Source organism: Heterodontus francisci, chromosome 25 (genome assembly GCF_036365525.1).
Source record: "Heterodontus francisci isolate sHetFra1 chromosome 25, sHetFra1.hap1, whole genome shotgun sequence".
Lineage (NCBI taxonomy): Eukaryota > Metazoa > Chordata > Chondrichthyes > Heterodontiformes > Heterodontidae > Heterodontus > Heterodontus francisci.
In genome coordinates, this window is record NC_090395.1 from 42,265,923 (window position 1) to 42,271,922 (window position 6,000).

Genomic DNA, 6,000 nt, shown 5'->3' on the forward strand with positions numbered 1-6,000 from the left:
ATGCACTTTTTTGACTGTTGTCGGTGCTTTTTTTTTAGCTTGTTACGACCAGGTGAGAAAGAGGTCCAGGGTTCCCTTTCAGCCTTCACCTGATCTTCTTGTAACAGGGTGTTATTTTAAACACACTGTGTGTTTAGCTCCCCTTTGGTGAATCCTTGTTCACTGCTTTCCAATTATAAGGCAAAGAAATAAGCACAAACAACTTGCTTAGGTTTAAAGAAGAGTTTAAATTTATAAAACTTAAACTTGAATTCGGTTAATGTCTGCAGATACACGACCTGCCCACGCTAGCATGCATATGTGATACAAACATGCAAGAGACAGAAAAGAGGAGAAAAAAATAAATTGAAAAAGCCTGAGGCAACATCTGAAGAGTTGTTGTTACGGTTCTTCAAGCTCACTGTAGAGTCCATGATTGTAGGTAAATCTTGCTTTTCGTTGGGGCCCAATATTCTTCTTAAACCTTAAATAAAAACAAGAAATGCTGGAATCACTCAGCAGGTCTGGTAGCATCTGTGGAAAGAGAAGCAGAGTTAACGTTTCAGGTCAGTGACCCTTCTTCAGAACTAGCAAATATTAGAAATGTCAAAGGATATAAGCAAGTGAGGTGGGGATGGGGCACGAGATAACAAAGGAGAAGGTGTAGATTGGACAAGGCCACATAGCTGACCAAAAGGTCATGGAGCAAAGGCAAACAATATGTTAATGGTGTGTTGAAAGACAAAGCATTAGTACAAATAGGGTGTTAACAGACTGAAGGTTGAACAGCAGCAAGTACAAACATGAAAAAAACAGTGGGTAAGCAAACTGAACAAACTAAGATGAAATAAAATAAAATAAATACAAAAAAATATATAACAAAAGAGGAAAAAGAAAAAATAACTGAAAATAAAAGTAAATTGGGGGGCCCGTCATGCTCTGAAATTATTGAACTCAATGTTCAGTCCAGCAGGCTGTAGTGTGCCTAATTGGTAAATGAGATGCTGTTCCTCGAGCTTGCGTTGATGTTCACTGGAACACTGCAGCAATCCCAGGACAGAGATGTGAGCATGAGAGCAGGGGGGAATGTTGAAATGGCAAGCAACCGGAAGCTCGGGGTCCTGCTTGCGGACTGAGCGGAGGTGTTCCGCAAAGCGGTCACCCAGTCTGCGTTTTGTCTCCACGGTGTAGAAGAGACCACATTGCGAGCAGCGAATACAGTATACTACATTGAAAGAAGTACAAGTAAATCGCTGCTTCACCTGAAAGTAGTGTTTGGGGCCTGGGATAGTGAGGAGAGAGGAGGTAAATGGGCAGGTATTACACCTCCTGCGATTGCAGGGGAAGGTGCCATGGGATGGGGACGAGGTGGTGGGGGTAATGGAGGAGTGGACCGTGTCGCGGAGGGAACGATCCCTTCGGAATGCTGACAGGGGAGGGGAGGGGAAGATGCGTTTGGTAGTGGCATCACGCTGGAGGTGGCGGAAATGGCAGAGGATGATTGTTTGGGTATGGAGGCTGATGGGGTGGAAAGTGAGGACAAGGGGAACCCTGTCACGGTTCTGGGTGGGAGGGGAAGGGGTGAGGGTATCCCTCACTATCCCAGGCCTCAAACACTCCAAGCAGGACCCTGAGCTTCCGGTTGCTTGCCATTTCAACACTCCCCCCTGCTCTCATGCTCACTTTTCTGTCCTGGGATGTCTGCAGTGTTCCAGTGAACATCAACGCAAGCTTGAGGAACAGCATCTCATTTACCGATTAGGCACACTACAGCCTGCCGGACTGAACATTAAGTTCAATCATTTCAGAGCATGACGGGCCCCCCATTTTACTTTTATTTTTAGTTATTTTTTCTTTTTTTCTTTTTTACATTTTTTACAACTTTTTTTTGATGTTTATTTCATTTCATCTTAGTTTGTTCAGTTTGCTTACCCACTGTTTTTTTTCATGTTTGTACTTGCTGCTGTTCAACCTTCAGTCTGTTAACACCCTATTTGTACTAATGCTTTGTCTTTTGCTTTTATTCTTCTTAAACCTTGTTCGCTGGAGGAGACTTTTCTCTCTTGGGGTTCATGTGTCTTCAATGGATTCAGAGGCTTGTGAGAAAGAGATGGAAACAGACAGGAGAGAGATCTTCTCAGTCCAGGAGCAAACAGCTTTCTGCCCAAAATTGTTTGTACAAATTCAAAAAACCCAAGTTGCCCAGCAGGTTAGTCATGTGACTAGCTGGTTTGACTATGTCCGTTTTTGTATTCGGCCATCTTAGCAGTCTACCTGGAATGCGAGCTCCCCCACCTTCAATGTCTGGTGATCAAAAGTCCATTGTGGGTCGAATGTCAAGGCCCTTCCAAACACTGTTAATATGCAAATATCTTTTCCAGCCACGGCTGAACTGTTTAACAAGTCTTCTTCACTCCAGTAACAGTTTAAAATCAATGTTCATGACAAAATTAATGTGCCTCATTCTTGGTAGGTGGGGGCCCAGCATGAGAAGCTATTGAATGTTAATTAAATATACAGACACAAAGTACATTTACCTTTATTGTGCGTATGTAAGCCATTTTCTACTAAACTTGGTGCATATGACTAAAATGGTGTGCTGCAGTCATACCAATGGCTCGTCAGCAATTTCTATTGAACAACACTAGACCAAAGATGCAAAATTATACCTAATGTCTTCTTGATCAGTAAACCTCAGTACCACATTACAGTATAATTAAGCAATTGGAGAAACCTTTTCTTTTAGATATTTATGATTTTTCCTTTTTTTTCCCCGCAAATTTCGAGTTTGACTGAATGTTAGCCTTCATTCAAGTTCTATCCATTGAAACTCAGAGTTTACTATGATTCACAATGACACGAGTAGATATAATTGCATGGCATAGTGAAACAGACAGCCAGACAATGTCAGTTTCTCCTTGGTTAAACTCATTGGTTCAACAATTGTCCTATACCTGCTGAGGTACCTACTTTTAATTCCTAAATCAAAAGCTGCAAGATTTTCAAAACTGAGGACCAAAACCGTAGGAAGTTAGTGTTCCATAGAATTATGAGGGTTACAGATTTTAATCCGTCATATCTTTCTAAATGCTCACAGACTGTTTGCACTTAGCAGTAATTTTGAGAACCAGTCTGAGTTTGGACTCCAACATTGAAAGTACAAAACTGACAGCTTTTGAGTCACATACTGATAGATCATGCACTACTAAACCTGTACCGTGATACAAGACAAACGGAATGGTATTTGATGCTATGTTGGAATACTCTATGATGCCACCTGATTATGAATGGAAAACTTTGACCATTGCACCTCTCAATCAGTCACTGCAATGGTATGTGCTTATATAATGCAAGCATAGCAGGAGTGTGACTGCACTTGTTGTGAACAATGATCATAATCACTTAGCTTTTTCTGTGTGGCTTCCAAAGGATTATATTAACACAAAGACCAAATAAAGCTACTGCTCATATCTACTGTTGTCATGTGTGCAGTGAAACAAATAAAGTGAATGTTTTTACAGTACTATCTGATTAAGCACTGTCATGCTAGGCCCCCACCTGCCAAGAATGAGGCACATTAATGTTGGTCATGAACTTTGATTTTAAACTGTTACTGGAGTGAAGAAAGGACTTGTTAAACAGATCAGCCGTGGCTTGAAAAGACATTTGCATATTAACAGATAGTGCTTGGAAGGACAAAGGACCATTCCCTGACACATTCAACCCTCAATGGGCCTTGATCGCCAGGTATTGTGTGTAAGAAGAGCATTCCAGAGACTGCTACGGTGATACAATACAAGACATGGTCAGATCAGTTAGTCACATGACTAACCTGCTTGCCAACGTGGGTTTTTCTGAATTATACGAACAGTTTGAACTGAGAGTGTCTGTTTGCTCCTGGACTGAGAAGATCTCTCCTGTCGGCTCCCATCTCTCTCTCACAAGCCCCTGAATCCACTGAAGACACATGAACCCCAAGAGAGAAAAGTCGACTACAATGAACCAGAAGAATACTGGGCCCCAATGACAAGCAAGATCTACCTACAATCAAGGACTCTACAGTGAGCTTGAAGAACTGTAACAACAACTCTTTTTTTTCTCTCAGAGGGGCATGAGTCTTTGGAATTCTCTTCCTCAAAAGACAGTGGAAGCAGAGTCTTTGAAGGCAGAGGTAGATAGATTCTTGATATGCAAGGGGGTGGAAGGTTATTGGTGGGGGGGGGGTAGGTGGAAATGTGGAGCAAACAGTTCAGCCATGAACTTATTGAATGGCGGAGCAGGCTCGAAGGGCCGTGTGGCCTACTCCTGCTCCTAATTCATATGTTCGTATGTTCTTCAGACATTGCCTCAAACATTTCCACTTTATTTTTCTTATTCTCTTTTCTGTCTCTATTTGCATGTGTGCATCGCGTATGCATGCTAGCGTGGGCGCATTCTGTATCCGCAGGCATTAACCGAATCAGAGTTTAAAGTTTAATAAATTTCAACTTTTCTTCTTTAAACCTAAGAAAGCCTGTTTGTGCTGGTTTCTTTGCCTTATAATTGGAAAGCGGTGAACAAGGATTCACCAAGGGGAGCTAAAAATATGGTGTGTTTAAAATTAAACCCTGTTACGTTAAGACCAGGTGAAGGCTGAGAGGGACACCTAGACACCTTTCTCACCTGGTCGTAACAACACCTTGGGGGATTTTTCTGCTAAAGATGCAATATAAATGCAGGTTGTTGTTGACGATTAATTAATTGTCCAATGATCTGCGTTACCGATAACTGGGAACTAATTCTTGACATTCCTCCTGAGAGCTAAAATGTGCTTGATAAATTAGGGAATGGATTTATTTATTAAAATGCATAATATGTGCAATGGTTGTACTTACTTATGGCTGATATGCTCTAACTGGCTCTCTATCCTCTATTCTAGCACAGAACCTGTGCAAACACTACAGCCACAGTTATAATGTCACAAGTAATTTCCTCTGTGCAGTTGGTTCTTCCCCACTCTATTAGTCAGAGGATGAATCATTTCCTAGAACAGAGATAATTATACCATAATGTCCCATTTTAATCTGTTTTGGTCATTACTCTGGATACGGTCACAATAATGTAGTGTCCTATTAAAGTTGTAATGGTATATTCTGCCAGAGGATTTTCAAAGCTTCTTTAAAAATATTTCCCACATTAGATATTAAGACATATATTGATAGCTTGAAAATTTTAAACTGTTCAAGAAAATTGATTGAGTTCAAATTCCCCTCTCACAAACGAGCAATAATCAGAATTGACTGGCTGCATAAACAGTGAACCAAAAAGGAAATATGTACCCAATGTGAGTAAAACTGATTTTGCTTTGCAGGCAAGTGCAGAGAGGTCATTTTTGCTGTCAGACAGATGAACAGTTTTCAATGACTGAGTATCTAACAATCAAAGACCATATGGAAATTTAACAAGACTGCACTCCCGTAGAATATCTAACCATTGAAAAACTAAACTGAGATTTACCATGTATGTTTCGGGTTTCATACAGGATGTCTAAAATTATCTCCCTTTGAACTGTCATATGTAATCCAATGTGAAAGGTACTGATCATTGGCCAAGTCAAATCATTCATTAGCGGAAAGAAGCGTCTGCACTGGAAATGTCAATTGGTCCATTGGAGTTTTCAGGCATGAGCACTCCATGATGATTTTTAGTCTTTCTCAATATGGCAGATGGTGTGCAAGCAACGTATAATGAGCATGTGCTATCTTCCTGCCATGTTGTAGCTTAAAAGACTATTCAGCACCTGAAAAATAAGCGCTGGATTGACAAATATCTAGCACATTCTATTCAGTTCAGATAACAAGCATTTTCACTGTTATATCATTGGGTTATGCTATTGCATAACTAAATGTTGGGCAATATGGGCAAAGTCCTGAATGCAAGAGATGTGGGGACTGAATTTTCAAGCCCTGCTGAGGTCAGAAACTGAGGCAGATGGGGCCAGAAAATTGCGGTGCTAGCCGGCGCCCCAGTTTCCCGACCCTG